Here is a 19,389-nt window from a genome sequence, read left to right as displayed (position 1 = left end):
CATTCTTTGATGGTTTGCTCATGTTTTAGTACTCGACTTTTTATAGCAGCTAGACCTTTCTTTAAAGTTTCCTGGTTGGGCAGTTTCTCGAGTTCTCTGCATATTTGCTCAATTTTAGCCTGTATTTTCTCCCTCTCGGTGGTTGCAAACGTGAACAAGATTTGTAGCATGTTGTGCGATGATTGGGCACTGTTGTCTGCCCATTCCTGGAGCATAGCTGGGTCTGCGTTCTCATATGTTGGTGCTATGAGAGTCCTCAGACCCCTCGGTACTCGGCCCACATCAAGGTATCTTTTTAGGGAGGGGCATTCCCACTATTTGGCCACCTCGTGTTTGCATAGTTTCTTCAATTATCCTAGTAATTTCTTTAAGTCATTGCCTGGTGTTACTGTTTATTTTGTCCCACTTGTAGATGGTGCTGGGGAGCCATTGTCCTTTTCACTGAAAATGTCCAGCGCTGCCTCCTCATGTTCTTTTACCCAATCCTCTGCCATCACTTTCGTAATAAGTGATATCTTTGACACCCACTGCCTGTAGATTTCGAACTGCCTACAGAACTACCTCTCCCATCAGCCACCTGGAAGGGAATTTCAAAATACAGACTGCCCACACTAGTGAGATTCGTCGAGTCTCTGCTTGCCTTCCGGCACACACAGACTCAGAGTACTCACATTTGTGCTATTAGACCGGGATTTGTTGTCCCGTATTCTCGGCTTGATTGAAAGACGAACGCCCAACCTCTCGAATCGGGGCTTGTACAGCGGAGCGTCTCCGCTTACATATTCCAAAAGAAAACACACAATACTCCAAATGATGTACAGGAAGCCACCATCCGTTCATTTTGCAAGTATTTATTAGCGTAGAATTTAGTGCCATGCCGCGTTTCAACCCCTCTCGGGCCTTAATCACACGGAAAAACTTGCAAGCAGAAAAGAGCAACAGTAATTTAAATGACATTATGGAACAAAGATTTAAAGGCTTTCAAAGTATTCACAATATATGAGATCTTTTGCCCTACATGAAATGTACTCCTTTGAGGCTTTGTGTGTAGCTCTATATGTTTTGATGTCTGTGAGCCCCTGGAGATTCTAAGTGAACAGTATAATGGAATGAATATACCCTATGGCATTGCCTGATGGACATTGTAGTCCAAAATTGAGCAAAAGAAGGAACAAATGAAATATCAGTGAAAACAAGTTTTTTTGCTGGGAACTGCAAAAGAAAGCAGAAGGATTAAATCAGCATTATTAAGAACAATTCTAGCATTTATGCATTTTCTCTGCATTTATATACATCAATGTCATTGCAGTGCACAAAAACGACTGGTAATAAAGTTATCTCACCCACAGTCTCTTTTCACTGTTTATACATGTCTCCTTTTAAAAGAAAAGAAATTCATCTGTTCCATGCTCCCTACTTCGCATCTATGCTCTTGAAATGTTTTTCTAGGAACTGATGTTACCTGATTCTTCTGTACTGTTTAATTTTGTGGAACCTTATGCAATGCGCTCTGATACCTTCGGGTCTAGCCAGCGCTATATCGAGCATTTCGTCCTACGCCCGGTGGAGCTGCTATGTTCAGCTAATTGCCTGTTGGAGCTTCCAAGGGAGCTATGAGATTGGCCTTTGATTATCTCCCTGGCCGTCACCTACCAACTCGGTTTGGGGCTGACTTTCCCTTTATCTCTTTTCCGTCTTCCCCCTCGTCCTCTCCCTTCTCACTCCACCTCTCCCCATTCCCTCTCTTTTTATCTCTCTGGACATTGGACACAGCGCTTCCTTGTCTCCCTGCTATGCAGCGGTTCCCAGAGGTTGGTGAAATCTTTGCAGTCCCTGAGACTTCTGAACAGGAAGCCAGCTCGGTTTCAAGCACTTGGAGATACTCAGCACAAGTAGAGAAAGTTCAGTTCAGTCCTTTCACTGCCCAAGGCAGAAGCAGCAGCTGCAGGCCAACCCAACAAAGCAACAGCACAGCAAAGGGGCAGTACTCCTCCTGGCAGCTCTTCCAGCTCTTCTTCTTGGCAGGTTCCTTGATTACAGCGGGTTCTAAAGTCTTGGGGTCTGGGCCCCAATATTTATACCAGCAATTCCTTTGTCCTCTGAAGTCAGTGGGGCCTGGACCTAGTTCAAACCAGTTTGGGGTGCATTCTGCCAATGTGCACCTTCTTCCTTTGTCAGTGTGGGCCAGGGTCCTCAGACCCACCACAGGAGGTGTAACCAGCATTGTGGAAGGCAAACACAGCCCTATTCAGACCCAGGTGCTACTCCTACCACCCATCTATGTGTAGTTGTGTCTATTCAGCCCTGTGCTGACTCACCCTGTCTCCTGGCGTCTCCCCCAGCCCATGTCACTCACAAACCAGACAGACAATACACAAGCTAGCAGAGGCAGGCTATATGGTTAGGTCAGAAAATACCTACTTTCTGAAAGGGGTATTTTCAAACACGGATTGTTAAAACCAACTTCACTAAAGGATGTATTTTATCATTCTGAGTTCAGACATACTAAACTCGAATTTCGGCCATGTTCCCTGTGTCAGTTAGGATTATAGGATGTTATAATCAAACTGCCCACTCTGGCCTATGGGAACAGGTAGCCTTGAAATAGTGAAAAACGAAGTAGGCTGTAATTCACTATCAGGACATGCCACATACACCAGGGCATATCCTACCTTTCACCTACAAAGCACCCTGCCCATGGGGGTACCTTGGGCCCACCTTAGGAGCGACTCACATGTAGAAAGGGGAAGGTTTAGGGACTGGCAACTGCGTGCACTTGCCAAGTCGACATGGCAGCCCCAGGCGGCACACAGGCTCTGCAATGGCAGGCCAGAGTTACACTTTACCGGTTTTTTGCATGGGTGGCACAATCCTGTGCTGCAGCCCACCAACAGCATTTGATTTATTGGCCCTGGCACTCGCATTGCACTTTACTAGGGACTGACACATGAATCAAATGATCCAATCATGGAAAAACCATTCCATAACACATTTTACAACAGGAGCACTTGCACGTTACCACTGAACATCAGTGAGGAAAGTGTGCAGAATCATTCCACCAGCAAAAACAGAGTCAAAACTGGGAGGTCAGAAAGCAAAAACTCAGGGGAAACACAAAAAAAGATGCCATGTCTAACAAGGTATAATGCCCACATTTTGTTCTCCTCACTCTGTGTCTCTATCCCTTTCATCACATAACTTCAGCACAAGGAGGCCTACTGAAATAGTTTGTTCAGTACATTACTGATCTTGAAGTGACTGAGTTCTGTTCTTTTAGAGGGGTCAAGCCATCCCAAAGTCTGAGACACTGGACTCTCATTGATCTGCCAACAGATTTTTTTTTGTCTGAAGACTCCTTGACAAGTCAGGTGGAAGTTAGACATCCATAGGTATCTATCTGAACTTTAAGGAGGAGCCACACTTGTTTCATGGGCTTATGTTTCCAAAGATTTAGGCACAGTTTGGCTGCTTTTTTTGTTGCCATTTAATTCTTACTGCGTATCAGAGTTGCCGTCCCTGCATATAACACATGGCAGTAGTGCAGCTGTCCATCGGATATTCTTGACACTGTTTTGACCCAAGAAAAGCCTGATGTATCAATACTGCAAAGCTGGGTAGCAATCAATCAGCATTTGTATAGAGCAGCACAATCGCCTCTAGGGAAAACTGCATGCTGTGGGTGCAAATATATCCAGTATTTAATTGCAGTGTACTAAGAAACTTATTGCAAACCAAATAGTACACAACAGTGTTATGAATGAAGTGTCCATCCTCTGATATACCAGTTTTGCTGATGAGAAAATAATTCAAATTCTTCAGTTAAACTAATGTTCTCTTTCAGTTTTGACACAACGGTTTTCTTAAAGAGAAATATTTATTTTTAGGAAAATAATCACATAAGGAGCCAAATGCTGATTTTCTTGCCATTAGCAAGCAATAGTTTTACAGAAAGGTCGCATATATCTTTGAAATTATATTTTCATGCTTCCTTTGATAACGGCAGAGACCTCTAAATTTAAGACTGAAATCCCTTCCCAAAGAAAACTCTTTCTCTCAACAAATAATACAGTACATTATACATCAACCGCATTCTTGTCACTTGACATGCGAGCATTTTTCAAGTGAATCATACCGCACTGTGGGATTTTGTGATTTTTGCAAGTTTGTACAGTTTTCTCAGAACAAGTTCTTACTTTATGAAATTTGTATGTTGGCGACATGAAAAATGTCACAGCTTGACGTGTAAGGCATTTGATAATGTGGGAATGCTTTCGTAATGCATAGAGAGGAATTTAGTGATACCACCCAGTTTTAAGTTATACATCTTAAAGTTGTTATTTATAGTCGTTCGTAATAATACACTCATAGGCCACATGAGTTCCAGCGTAGAGCCTTTGATCTTTCAATCCATAAGTGAGAATTCCATTGCACTCATCATACTGACTTGATTGTAATTACAAGATTCAGTATACATCAATCACCACGATTTAGATAACGCCTCACTAATAATATAGGTATTTACTCTGAAACAACCATGTCCTTTAATTCTTCTGAACATGTTTATGAAACAACATCATTTGAAATCCTAGGATGGGGTTTCCGTTATGTTTTCTCTCACTAGAAAGTCGTGATCCACAATTTGGCCAGTCAAGCGTTGAAACCATGTTGTTTAGAGTACAGAGGATACGAGTCCACCTTTAACATGGAGCATTTAAGGAAAAAGTGCTGCCTTGTACAATAAACCAAAACTCAGAGCCGTCTAGAAACAGGTCAGTTTACAAGTACAAGACAAATCTATTACAGACATAAGCCACAAACATCTCATCATTTTTTAAACCACTGGACTGACTATACATATGATATTTCAGTATTGATCCATAGCTAGACATACACAACTAGGCGTTGCAACGGAGCACAGAGTTTTCCTCAGTAGGTTCGTTCATTCTTTTCTTACACTGTTACTTCTTTGTAAATGTTACAAGGTTTGCCACATTTAGTTACAATTAATACTGGGAGTGAAACTTCCAGTAACATTTTCTTTGGCTGTAAATAACCCCTATTAAAGGCCATATTTGGAGGAAACTTTTCCTACAAAAGTGTTTTTCAGGAAACACTTTGCGGGGAAAATAGTTTAAGTCAAAGAAAACCTTCTTCCGGCAAACGAATTCAGGAAAAGTTGTTCACACAAACTTCACCAACAGGGTGCAGTACAAAGTTTGCCATCTTCAACCATTTTCTAAAACTTCAGTAGCCTCTAATGAAACTAGTTCACAAGTTAACTGCACCAACGCTTCTCCTTCTACTACAGCCCTCTCATCACAAAAACAAAAAAGAACAACACACGAGATTCTCCATTTCTTACTGAAAACAATTTGGTTATTAGCTGTGAAGGATGAGAATCCTTCACAAGGAATACTTATGTCAGGGAACCAAGTACTCAATTATATCTCTTGACTCTCGCAAGATAGCGAAGCAGAGCTATCCACACCTATTAAGGGGAGGTGGGGTGAAATCGCATCTCAATTCACTGCCACACAACAAGAACACTCAATAAATTGTTGCGCAGTTAGTGCTTTTTCTTTAAAAAGGGAAAGTACTTTTATTGCACACTAACAACTATGCATAAAGGTATAAATATATACATTAGATAGATGGCAATACCTTTGGAGACACCTTCATATCACGTTCCACCCCTAGTGGGTCCTGAACCCCATACTCGCAATACCACTAATCTATACCGGATACAACATCAGAATATAAATGGGTGACATATTGTCAAGAGGACAATAATATTAATAATAACCATATGATATGCTTTGTCAGGGTAACACATCATAAAACGCAGCGCTATATATTAAATAGGTCACTACAAAAATAAAATCAGCTACATCATTACTTAACCTTGTATTACCATTTAACTCAATGGAAACAGTATTAGTAGTCCAGAGACATTCATTATAATGGCAAAGATTCATTGTATGATCATCATATTGCCAATTAAGTGTTTTCATTAAAATCACCATGTGTGAGTCTTTTCTTTCACATGCTACACGCCACATACAGTAGATCTAGGATGAACCACAAGAGATCCCCACACCACAGAGCCTTAGAACAAATACTCCAGCTGTGCAAGTTCTTAAATCATTGGGGAACCCTTCCTGAGGTAAAGGATGACATTTCCTGGGAGAGCTAGTGTTACTTTTAACAAACATTTCTGGGGAAGCGCATGCATCTCCTGTAGCCCCCACAATACTCGTACTGCAAGGTGGTGGTGCCCTTGTCCATTTTGGGGCACCAAAAAAGCAATTTTCTAATTAGCCCGCTGGGGATTAAGGGGAGCACCTCCATTGAACCATGGATATTTTATTAGCTGCAGTGCTACATTGTTTTCTTCACAGTTTTTGCCACTGGTTTGGTTGTATTCCTTTTACTTCCTTTAATCTTGGGCACCCTGGTGCAGGTAGAGGTGGTGGGCGCAGCCCTGGGACTAGGCTAACCAGCAGGCTCCCGGCTTGACTGTGCATCTCTGGTGCATTACAATTGGCAGCCGGCAAATAATTTCTTGCACTCCTGCGGGGGAGCTTACTTCCTCCACTACCACCACTGATGGGAGCAGAGTGTCTGGTGCTGGGCCCGCCCAGATACAGGTAGACAGTGGCTTCAATACACCCATCTCATTGGAGCCTGCCTTCAAGGATATGGTCCTGAGGCTGGACAGAAACAGAACATTTGTGCCAGCCCTTCTCTGCAAGGGCTCAGTGTCTTTGTTCTGGGTTCAGGGGGTTGGGCACTAGGGTGTTCTACTAATGCACTGGTCTCCGGGGAGATAGAGAAAAGTGGGCGCAATCTAGAGTCAGGGGACAGGGCACCATACACATTTGCTACCCCAGAAAACTCCCCATGCATTGGCCTACAGGCCCTGGACCCCCCAGGGGGTTGGAAAGAAGATCAGACAGAGCATCAAACGCTCAGCTGCTCTGTTTTCTTTGTTAAAGGATCACATTTTCAGAGTTGCAAATCTCAAGCCTTGTTGTGTCAATTTTCTCCATCTTTGGTTTGTTTTGCTCATGGGGGCCAGGACCAGTTATCTGGAGAATTTGAATCATATCTCCGGCCTCTAAATTGGTTAATTCTATAAGGAACTGTATTTGTTGGCTTCCTGCACCAGCCTTCTTCTCTGCCTGGTACTTATTGCACCTCTCCTTCTGATAGATGTATATTGATCTTCACCAACAATACCACCCAGGCTAGCACTCTGATCGCTGCACTCCCCAGGCCGCAGAGTCGCTGGCTGCCTTGCAGAGCACTTGTGGGGAGCAGTTAAGTCCAGGGCTTTTCATCTACTGGTTCTCAAGGCCCTGGAGGGACTGCTTCTGACCCTCAGGTCAGCTAGAATTCAAGTCCTCAAACCATATTTGCAGGGCAGAAGGTGGCCTCTGCTTTCAGTTGATCATCTTTTCCGCAGTCATCACCTCCTAGGTACTAGGTCTTCTCAACTGTCTCTCCCTTGTGCAAGGTTTTTAAGTGGTGGTGAATAACTCTTTGCCAGACACCCCCTGGCCGATCCTAGGATGCCACATCATTGATCCACCTCTGTCTCAACCCTCCTGCACAGCATTCTGGGACAATCCAACATGGTGACGTCACATTTCCTCTGAAAAGAGCTCCTCTGAGGGACTCAGACCCCAGCTGACATCACTGCCAGATCATACCCACAAATACTGCAAAGGCTAGCCTCTACTGTGTTGAGGTTTCTGCGTAGGGTTTTTAGTATTCAGATAAATTGGCGCACATCAGGTAGCGCTGAGAGTAGAAAAGGTACAACAAATGAGGATGGTGCTACTTGGTTAGGGGGAACCCAAAACCCCTGAAATAGAGTAGGCCAAGGCCAACCCAGTATAATGCAAACACAAAGTCCTGAGCACACGTCAAGTTAATTATTTCAAAACACATGTATTGAGCAATTATTCAGTTTCAAAGTGAATAGCAGGAATAGTAAAACAAGATCTACGAGACAGTAGTTGATTTTTTTCGTTTTATGTGATTTTGGTCCTCCTTCAAGAGGAGATCCCAAGAAGAAACCAGCCGACATGTGTTCGTCAAACGGGTAGTAACTTGCGACTCTTCAGGGCTGGGGGTGATACAAACAAAAGACAAGGTACAGTATATGGTACTAATAGTGAAGGTAATCTTAGCCAAAAAACTACTAATCCACATTTTCTCACCACATTTTTAGTCGTTTTTTGGCTAAGATTACCTTCACTATTTCTTTTGTTTGTATAATTAACTTGACGTGTGCTCAGGACTTTATGTTTGCCTCTACTGTGATGGCTTCAGAGATCTGTTCCTCCCCCTTTATTCTAGTGAGCCTATGCTGTCTCAGCCCATGTGCAGTGTAACAAGCTAATTATCACATGCAATTCTCCTCCCCACCTTTTCCTTACCAGGAGCTGAGTCTTTCACAGATAATTATTCCTTTTGTGTGCGGGTCCTTTGTTTCCTCTGGTGGGAAAAGAGATATTAAGTTGGCCCAGGGGGGTAGGAAGGGGGAGGGCAAAGGCCTGGTATCTGACTATGAGCTGAGCCAGAGAAATGTGACAATTCCAGAAGTCTCATAAGATGTGTATATAGTGTGTTGGTAATTGCAAATGTAATCTCTGCGTGCATGTTTTACCAAGGTTTGGTACCTTGCTGGACCTTGTAGTCCTAAATAGAGCAAAACTGTACTTTAGGGCAGATTTTGCCTATATGTAGGATGCACTGGAAGACTACAGATTTTCCTGTAAGCCCTACTGACCTATGCTATGAATGCCCACTCATATTATAAGGCCTACCCCAGGTTAGCACCAATCCTCGTGGAGTGCCCTCTGCACCAGGCTACCTGTTCACAAATACTGGGAGGTACAAATAGAGACACACATGGGCACACATGCTCATGAATAACCAGCCTAGTGTCCCCTACCCTATCTACGCAGTAGCACCCTTATCTTAAAAAGCATCACTGGAAGTTAATATGCCCAGTCCATATACCGTGAATTTAAAGTGAGTGAGACTCGTGTAGTGAGACCCACTCTCAGCAAAAGTCCAAAAACTAGGCAGTCATTTGCGAAAAATCACGGTGGACTAAGTGTGAGAACCGACATTTGCCATACTTACCATGGGCCTATAACATTTGTCTATTAACTCTGCCCACGACTAACAATACCAGAGGTAGCTGTCACTTTTGTAGGTTAAAGTAGATTACAAGAAGGACCCAGTGTCAGAAAGCACAAACCTTATACTCTGGATCCAATGGTAATGGGGAACCCTTCCGTCTCTCACAGCATCATCACTAACCACTTATAACAAGAACATGAGGGACAGTAGTATAAACTCTGACTCGTTACTGGGCACTGACATCTGCAGGTCAAAATGAGTATCTAAGAAGATACCTTAGTAACATGCCAAGAAAGTCCTGCTTTTGTCTTGAACTGTGAAAAGAGACACCTTTGGGGGCGTGGCTTGGACGGCAATGTGACGGTCGCCTGAGTCCGTCAGCTCCGCAGTCCCGAGGCCAGCAACGGCAATTTTAACCAGCCAAACAGGACATAAGCGTACATCAGAAGCCAGATTCCGATATTGGAACCCACAGGCAACAAACGAAGCCGGAAGAAAAAAGAAAGAAACAAGCCAAGCCAGAAATACGGACTCTAAGCCCTCTGGGTGAGGAACAGATAAAGAAGGAGGGCAAAATGGCACCCAAGTGCTCGAGGCGGGATGCATAGCCACAAACAGAGGAAGAGAGAGAAGGTGAGCCCACAGCGAAACTCAAGCGCAGCCCAACCACATACCTCTCCAAGCTACCAGAATAGTAATAGAAATCCCCAGAGTATGGGAACGAACTGAGAGGCAAGCCACCAGAGCACAAAGCAGCGGAGGGAAGAAACGGGGAAACATTGCGGCGGCAAGCAAGGGGCGGCACTTAGACAACAGAGAGACTAAGATTAAAGATTAAAAATCAAAGCAGCAACACCTACCATTAGGGGGCATTTCGCTACCGAATGAGACCTGCTCCAGCGGCTTGAAACGAAAGCGAAACATACCCTGACTGAGGACCCAGCCAGCACCTGCGCAGCCATGCTGGAAGATATGCTACCTAAACTGACGGGCCTGAAATTCGATAGGCAATTTGAAGTTGATAGAGCATACCGAGTTCCAGCAGGAAAACCAGCACACGGGGAGCCCCCCAGGCCGATAATCTGCTGTCCACTAAGATCTAGCCATACCGACGCCATCTTTGCTTTGGCCCGGAAGAACCAGAACCTGACCTGGGCAAGCAGCAAGATAGTGCTAACACAGGACTACTCCAAACCGACAGTAGAAACAAGGAAGGGATTTCTAGCACTAAGAGAAGCCCTCCGCAGAAGGAAGCTCAACTTCAGCTTCACCGGCCCAGCACGTTTCAAAGTCACAGACAACTGGAGAACAATGGTTTTTGAGGACCCAGAGGAGCTAAGACGATACCTACAGGGACCACCAGCGGAGGAAATGGAGATCAAAAGCCCAGGAGCGGCAAAGAGAAGCGCATCACCGGATGATGCAGAGAAATTGAATAAAACGCTCAGAAGTGAATGCACAACGCAACTATCTCATTAAAAATCTACCTCAACATTAGCAGTGATCCCCTCAACCAGAGAACAATGATCTATGCAATAGAGAGACCATGGCAATCCACAACAACCTACCTCAAGACAGAGACTACCTCAGGACATGGAACAAGGAAGAGGCAAAAGAGAGTCAATTGCAGGCACGATCTGAGCAGGACAATATCCTAGAAGCAACCTGAACGACGGATGGCCCAAGGCTGTCATGGACAAGCGAACGACTGAATACAACGCCGCAGGGACAATTGCGGAGCAAAGGGAACTTTGTCGTCGCACACTCACTCAGCAAGTAAGGAGGGGAGGGGGAGGGCGGGGAGGGCGGGGAGGGGGGATGGGGAGAGGGGGGTGCGGGGCGCACGTACATGGGTTGCTTTCATTCCTGCTTCTTTCTCTTTCTCTAAATCTATTCCCCTATCTACTATCCCTATCTATCCTTTGGAACCCTAAGCACAGGAGGAAAAGTAAGGAAACACAGATGCGCAGAAGCAGGCGGGGACAGCTAGCAAAACAGCCAGATAAACACCATATAGAATGACACATAACCAGCTTACACAGATCACCGCTGACATCAAGGGAGTGTCCATGAACGTCAAGGGTCTGAACCACCCAGTTAAGAGGAGGAAAGTCCTAGACCATCTGGCAAAACTCAAAAGCGACATATATGTCCTACAGGAAACTAGACTAGGAGCGGAAGACATATGCCGCCTCATGGCCAACTGGATAAGTGAAGTCATAGGTTCACCCGCACAAAACAAAAAGAACAGGGTCATCACTATAGTGAGTAAGAAATCAAAACTAGTAATAACAAACTCACAGGCAGACACAGAGGGCAGGGGGCTAGTGACCAGTCTAGCCAGAGGGGAAGAGCCCATACACGTAGCAAACATCTACTGTTAGACGGGAAACCTGAGGGTCAGCCGAGCAAGGGGAAGCGAGAAGATGGGCTGCGGCAGCGCCAGCAGGACCCCAAGGATGGTTCACGAAGATGAGCGGCGGCAGCGCCAGCAGGACTCCATGGATGGTTCACGAAGATGAGCCGCGGCAGCGCCAGCAGGACTCCAAGGGTAGTTCACGAAGATTGTCCGCGGCAGCGCCAGCAGGACTCCAAGGATGGTTCACGAAGATGAGCCGTGGCAGCACCAGCAGGACTCCAAGGACAGCTTCACGAAGATGGGCCGCGGCAGCGCCAGCAGGACCCCAAAGATAGTTGCAAGAAGATGAGTTTGTCTCGGTGTCTCTCGACTACAGGATACAACTGTCGACTTGCTCCTGAGCTGCCCCAGTTATAGGTCAGGTGCCCTTTGATGTCCGGACCCTCGCACTTGGGGGTCGGAGGGTCCGGGAGGTGTGTGTCCAGACACCCAGCAGGGGGGCGGAGCCAGCGCCCAGGGAGGCTGGGGGTGATCAAAACCAGGCGGATGGGGGACCATCGAAACTCCTTCCCCCATTGACTCGTCAAGCAGTCGCTTTACCCCCTGGTCGAATCGTGGTGCCTCGATGTCGGGGCTTTGCTGGCCCTGAGGCTGGGGTCGGGCCGAGGTCACGAGGCCTGGTCGTGGAGCGTCCAACATGGCAGCTCGGCCGGAGACGATGGTCCGGGAAAGGGTCCGGGCCAGCGGAGAGGGTTGAGGAGATGAGGTCGAGTTCCGTCGGGGGAGAGCTGGGGGTGGCCCGGAGGGGCGGCACTCGTGGAAGGTTGAAGGTGCCGCTCTTGGTAGGAGAACAGGGGTCGAGGTAGTCCGGGACCCGCCATGCGGGAGGAGTGGGGCCACGCCACGAGGCCCTGTCCAACACGCGTCCCCCCCAGCTGAAGGCAGGGAGAGTCACCCATCTTCTTGGGTATTCTCCTCGCCGAGGCGGAAGAAGCGGGACAGGCCGTCTGCGTTGGCGTGGTCATTGCCTGGTCGATGCTCCACAGTGAAGTCCATCCCTTGCAGGGAGATGGACGGACGCAACAGCTTCTGATTCTCCCCTCGCATCTGCATCATCCATTGCAGAGGTCGGTGGTCAGTTTGTACCCGGAAGTGGGTGCCGAAGAGATAGGGTCGGAGCTTCTTGAGGGCCCACACCACAGCGAAGGCCTCCCGCTCAATGGTGCTCCAGCGCTGTTCTCGGGCCAGCACACGTCGGCTAATAAAGGCTACTGGCTGGTCAATTCTCTCTGCGTTGATTTGGGAGAGGACTGCTCCAACGCCGTGATCGGAGGCATCGGTCTGTACTATAAATTCCCGGCTGTAGTCGGGGGCTTGGAGCACGGGGGGCGGTGCACATTGCTGTCTTGAGGGTCTCAAAGGTGGCCTGACACTCAGGTGTCCAGTGTACCTTCGGTGGGTGTTTCTTGGGCGTGAGCTCTGTAAGGGGGCCCACAATGCTGCCGTAGTCTTTCACGAAGCGCCGGTAATATCCTGTGAGCCCCAGGAAGGCTCGGACCTCTGTTTGGGTGACCGGGGGTTCCCAGGCCCGGATGGCGGCGATCTTGGGTTGGAGGGGGGCCACCTGGCCACTTCCCACCTTGTGCCCCAGGTAGGTCACGGACCCTTGGCCGATTTGCCACTTGCAGGCTTTTATTGTTAGTCCTGTCTGTCGGAGGGCGGCCAAGACCTCATGGAGGTGTTGGAGGTGTTTGGCCCAGTGGAGACTGTACACCGCAATATCGTCTAAGTAGGCAGCGCTGAACTCCTCGAGCCCCGCCAGCACCTTATTCACTAGTCTCTGGAACGTGGCGGGGGCGTTTTTCATCCCGAGGGGCATCACCTTGAAGTGGTAGTGGCCATCAGGGGTGGAGAAGGTGGATCGCTCCTGGGCGCCCGGGGTGAGGCCGATCTGCCAGTAGCCCGCAGTTAGGTCGAAGGTGCTCAGGTAGCGGGCGGCCCCCAGGCGGTCGATCAGTTCATCAGCCCGAGGGATGGGGTGAGCGTCTGTTCGGGTGACGGCGTTCAAGCCCCGGTAGTCCACACAAAATCTGAGTTCGGGGGCGACGCCAGGGGCGGCGGCCTTGGGGACCAGCATGACCGGGCTGGCCCATGGGCTGTCGGAGGGCTCGATCACTCCTAGAGCCAGCATCTTGGACACTTCCGACTGGATGCAGGCGCGTACCCGATCGGGAACTCAGTAGGCCCGGTGCAGTATAGGTGCGCTATCCCCGGTGTCGACATCGTGGAGGCACCATGGGGTGACCCCGGGGGTGAGAGAGAATAGATCGGCAAATTGTTGTAATAAGTTTTGGCAGCCTTGGCGTTGTGCTGGGGTCAGGGTGGAAGAGAGGTTGACTCCTTCCACGGAGCCGTCTTTTTCGAGGGTCTTCAGGAGGTCGGGTAGGGGCTCAGAGTCCTCTTCAGCCCCACTGTCGGTAGCCATCAGGAGACTAAGTTCTGAGCGAACAAAGTGAGGCTTAAGTCGGTTGGCATGGAGGACCCGGAGGGGGTTCCTGGGGGACTCCATGTCCACCAGGTAGGTGACAGGTCCTTTGCGCTCCACCACTTTGAAGGGCCCCGTCCATTTGTCCTGGAGGGCGCAAGGTTCGACCGGGGACATGACCCAGACCTGTTTTCCTGGCTCAAACTCAATGGACGAGGTGTTTTGATCATACCACCATTTCATGTCTTCTTGGCTGGCTTCGAGGTTGGCCTTGGCAAGTTCCCTGAACCGCCGAGTCTGGTTCCGGAGGGTCAGGAGGTACCGGTACACATCAGGAGGAGCATTCTGGGTGGTCACCTCCCATCCTTCTTTGACCAGACTTAGGGGACCCCGGACGGGGTGCCCATACAATAGTTCGAAGGGGCTGAATCCCAGGGACTTCTGTGGGACCTCCCGGTAGGCAAATAGGAGGCAGGGCAGCAACACGTCCCATTGGCGTCGTAAGGGCTCCGCCTGGCCCATGATCATACCCTTGAGGGTGCGATTGAAGCGTTCCACCAGTCCGTTCCCTTGCGGGTGGTAGGGGGTCGTGAATTTGTATGTGACCCCGCACTGTTGCCATGGGGATGATGAAGTTCGTGCCCCGATAACTGACGACTTCTCGGGGGAAGCCCACCCGTGAGAAGATCCCCATCAGGGTTCGGCCCACCACGGGCGCTGTCACGGTCCGGAGAGGTATGGCCTCGGGATAGCGGGTGGCATGGTCCACCAGGACGAGTCTGAACCGGTGACCTTGCGATGTCCGGGGCTCCAGGGGCCCCACAATGTCAATCCCTACCCGCTCAAAGGGAGTGTTGACGACTGGAAAGGGTTGCAGGGGGACTTTTAGTTTTCCGCCGCTCTTCCTGCTGGCCTGGCAGGTGGGGCAGGCTCGGCAGTGGTTGATCACATCGTTCCTCATCTTGGGCCAGTAGAAATGGGTCACCAGGCGGCTGTAGGTTTTGTCCTGCCCCAGGTGCCCGGCGAGGGATACATCATGAGCCAGGTTCAGGAGGAAGTCTCTGAATCGGAGGGGGACTACCAGCACCCGGCTGGCCCCTACCTCGACAATCTTCTGTTCGCTGTAGAGAAGCTCATTGTCCCAATAGACCCAGTGAGCCCCCGAGGCATCCCCTGCGCTCTGGGCGGCGGCTTGCTTTCTGGTCCCCTCGAGGGAGGGACACGTTTTTTGCTCTTGGCGGAACTGTTCTTGAGTGGGGCCACCTTCCTGGTGCCACTGGGCCAGCTCCGGGAGGACGCAGAGTGGGTCAGGTTCTTCGTCGTTGGGCCTCGGTGGACCGGGTTCGGGGGTGGTGTCTTCCGTGACTATGGGCGGTGGAGGTTCGGGCCTCTCGTGTTCTTCAGTGGAGGGGATGGCGCGGGCGGCTATGGAGCGGGTCGTTGCACAGGCCCATTCAGGGAGGCCAAGCATCCCCAGGTGCTCTCTCCGCTCAATGGCAGTCCAGGGGGAGCTCTCAAGGTCGTTCCCCAGGAGGCAGTCTACGGGGGCATCGTCTCGGACGGTCACTTTCAGCATGCCCGACACTCCCCCCCATTCAAAGGGGACGCGGGCCATCTGGCACAGGCTTTCAGAGTTATCCGCAGACCGTACTGGGCATAGCACATTGGGCAGGATTTGATCCGGGGTCACCAGATGGCAACGGACGGCCATTACACTGGCTCCAGTGTCACGGAGGGCTTCGGCCCGGTGTCCATTAATGGTGACCCACTGGCTGAACTTCTGCGTATTGGCCGGGATGGGGGCCAGTGGGACCATGTCTCTTTCGCCCAGACATACCAGGGACATGGCTGCGGGTTCCCACTCGGGTGGGTAATGTTCACAGTCTTCGACTTCTTCTTCGCCTTGTTCCTCCCCTAGGGAGACGGCGGTGATCTGGCTGTTTAGCAGACCCGGGGGGTTGGATGGTTGGTTTCTCGGACAGTTGGGGTCATTGGCGTAATGACCGGGTCGCTGGCATTTGTGGCATATAACGTTGGAGCGGGATCCCGGCCGTGCTCGAGGGCTTCCTCTCCTGGCCAGGGACGGGGGAGTGCTGGTGGGAGGCACCGTGGTGGTGTCCCGACCCCGGCCCTGGCCTCCTCCTCCTCCTCGCGGATGGTGGGATCCCTGGGAGGCTCGGCCTTGGTCTCCCGCCCAGTTCCGGGGGACCCGGGTGCTCTCCCATCGATCCGCTTCAATGGCGAGTTTCTGGGGCTCGGTCAGTTTACTGTTGAGGAGATGCTGCCTTAGTTCGACGAAACAGTTATTGGAGAGGTGTTCCCATACGATGAGATCGAACAATTGTTCGTAGGTGGTGACCTGGCTGCCTTTGATCCACCCTTCTAGGGCTCTGCAAAAAAAGTTCACATATTCTACCCAGGTGGTACCGGGGATCCTTTTACAGTCTCGGAATCGCTGCCGGTACATCTCGGGGGTGAGCCCATAGCGAGTGAGGAGAGCGGCTTTCATATGCTCGTAGGAGGTCATCTCCACGTCGGGGAGCTGTAGCAGGGCATCTCTCCCTTCGTTGACGAATCTCCCCCACAACCCGACCCCCCAGTCTTTTCGCGGAACCCGGTGGGAGGTCATGGCTACCTCGTAGGCCTTAAACCATTGCTGGATGTCGTCGTTCTTGTAGTACTCTCGGATGACATCTTTGGGGATGAGGACCTTGGCGTCTGTAGAGGGAGTGGAGCCCTGGCTCTCGGAGATGCGAGGTCCTTGTTTTGTTTCCTAATTTCTAGTTCCTTTAAACCACGCTCGTGTTCGTACGCGAGCTTCTTCTCCTCCAGCTCCCTCTGGCTATTTTTCTCTTCCAGGTCTCCCTGTAATCGTAGTTGTTCAAGGGCTATCTTCTTTTCCGCTAGTTTCAGTTCCCCATCTAAGCGGAGTCTAGCCAGTTCCAACTCGTGGAGCCGGCTCCTCTCTCGTTCTCGGGCATCCTCGTGAGAGAAGCCCGTGTTCCTCTCCTCCTCGGGGGTTGCAAGGTTCTCAGTGATTGCAATGTTTTCGTTTTGGGGAGGCGACGCTCCAGTCTCCACCCAAGTCTGCAGGGCCTGCTTGAGGTTGTCTTTGGTGCTTAGTCCTGTGGTAGCGATACCCAAGTCTATGCAGAATTGCTTTAATTCCTTGTGGCTGTAATCTTCCAGCCGTTCCATCTGGAATTTGGCGGTTGTTCCGGTTTCTTTCGTCGTCATGGTCGCTGTGTGTTTTTCGTTTGTAGTGGGGCGAGTTTTTCTCCGTACGATTTGCGTTGGCTCGAATCGCACCGCTGGCCACCAATGTTAGACGGGAGGGTTGGCCGAGCAAGGGGGAGAGGCCTCCGGGTGAGGGTCCTCTCCTCAGATCGTACGGACGAGCAACCACCCCCCTACAGATGGACACCACACAAAGATAGGTTCTTAACTCTTTTATCAGTACTCTTTGGCAGGTTATCGTAACAATACAGTAGAAACGGGATTCTAGGATCCCCTTGAACTTAGTCTCTGTGGGAAAGGGGTAGCGGGACAGTCTTGGTACCGGTCTGGTACAGGGATGTCTTGCGGACAGCTCTCAATCCTCGAGGTGGAAGGTGCTTCCGTAGGGGCCGCGGCAGCGCCACCAGGACCCTAAAGATGGTTCAAGAAGATGGGCCGCGGCAGCGCCAGCAGGACCCCAAGGATGGTTCACGAAGATGAGCCGCGGCAGCGCCAGCAGACTCCAAGGATGGTTCACGAAGATGAGCCGCGGCAGCGCCAGCAGGACTCCAAGGGTAGTTCACGAAGATGGCCCGCGGCAGCGCCCTCAGGACTCCAAGGATGGTTCACGAAGATGAGCCGCGGCAGTGCCAGCAGGACTCCAAGGATGGTTCACGAAGATGAGCCGCGGCAGCGCCAGCAGGATTCCAAGGACAGCTTCACGAAGATGGGCCGCGGCAGCGCCAGCAGGACCCCAAAGGTAGTTGCAAGAAGATGAGTTTGTCTCGGTGTCTCTCGACTCCAGGATACAACTGTCGACTTGCTACGGAGCTGCCCCAGTTATAGGTCTGGTGCCCTTTGATGTCCGGACCCTCGCACTTGGGGGTCGGAGGGTCCGGGAGGTGTGTGTCCAGACACCCAGCAGGGGGGCCGAGCCAGCGCCCAGGGAGGCTGGGGGTGATCGAAACCAGGCGGATGGGGGACCATCGAAACTCCTTCCCCCATTGACTCGTCAAGCGGTCGCTTCACCCCCTGGTCAGATCGTGGTGCCTCAATGTCGGGGCTTTGCTGGGCCTGAGGCTGCAGTCGGGCCGAGGCCACGAGGCCTGGTTGTGGAGGGTCCAAGATGGCGGCTGGGCCGGAGACGATGGTCCGGGAAAGGGTCCGGGCCAGCCTAGAGGGTTGAGGAGATGAGGTCGAGTTCCGTCGGGGGAGAGCCGTGGGCGGCCCGGAGGGGCGGCACTCGTGGAAGGTGGAAGGTGCCGTTCTTGGTCGGAGAACAGGGGTCGAGGTAGTCCGGAACCCGCCATGCGGGAGGAGTGGGGCCACGCCACGAGGCCCTGTCCAACATCTACGGTCCCAACACGGATGACTGGACCTAATGGGACATGGTCGGAGCACAGCTAGAAACCCTACCGTTGGGGGAACTCCTTATGATGGCTGGTGACATGAATCAAGTCTTAGACCCAGCCATCGACAGTCACCCACTGACACCGAGTCAGACAGCACATAAAGGGAACATGTTGAAGAACCTCTGTACAAAACTCAACCTCAAAGACCAATGGCGACTTCAAAACCCAGATGGTCGAGAGTACACATTCTACTCAACACCACACAACTCCTACAGCAGAATAGACAATATACTGATCTCAGACACACACACTCACCTAATTGACCAGACAGAAATAGGCCCACGAGCGATCTCGGATCATTCACACATCAGCCTTGCACTGACAGGCAAACACAATGAAAGGCCAACACGCAGGTGGAGATTTGACGACGACCTGCTTAAAAACACAACAGCCAAGGCAGAAATAGAGACAGCAATAAAAGAGTGCCTCTCATTCAACGACACCCCGGACATAGACCGAGACTCACTATGGGATGCCCTTAAATCCATGACCAGAGGCATAGTACTCACCATCAAGGGCAGGCTAAACAGAGAAAGAAACAAAAAATATCTGCCCTAGAATAGGAGATAAAAGATCTAGAAACAGGACACATAGCCAACCTGGAAGATAGGAACACTCTCACTACACTAACAAAAAAGAAATACGAACTAAACAGAATTCTCAGTGAAAGGGCGGGAACCTGGCTAAACAAATACAAGGCCATAAATCTATGCACTGCCAACAGTGCGGGGAAGGCGCTAGCGTCCTACCTCAAAGGCAAG

The sequence above is a fragment of the Lissotriton vulgaris genome, chromosome 1_1 (assembly GCF_964263255.1).
Source record: "Lissotriton vulgaris chromosome 1_1, aLisVul1.2, whole genome shotgun sequence".
NCBI lineage: Eukaryota > Metazoa > Chordata > Amphibia > Caudata > Salamandridae > Lissotriton > Lissotriton vulgaris.
This window is presented reverse-complemented; position numbering follows the sequence as displayed.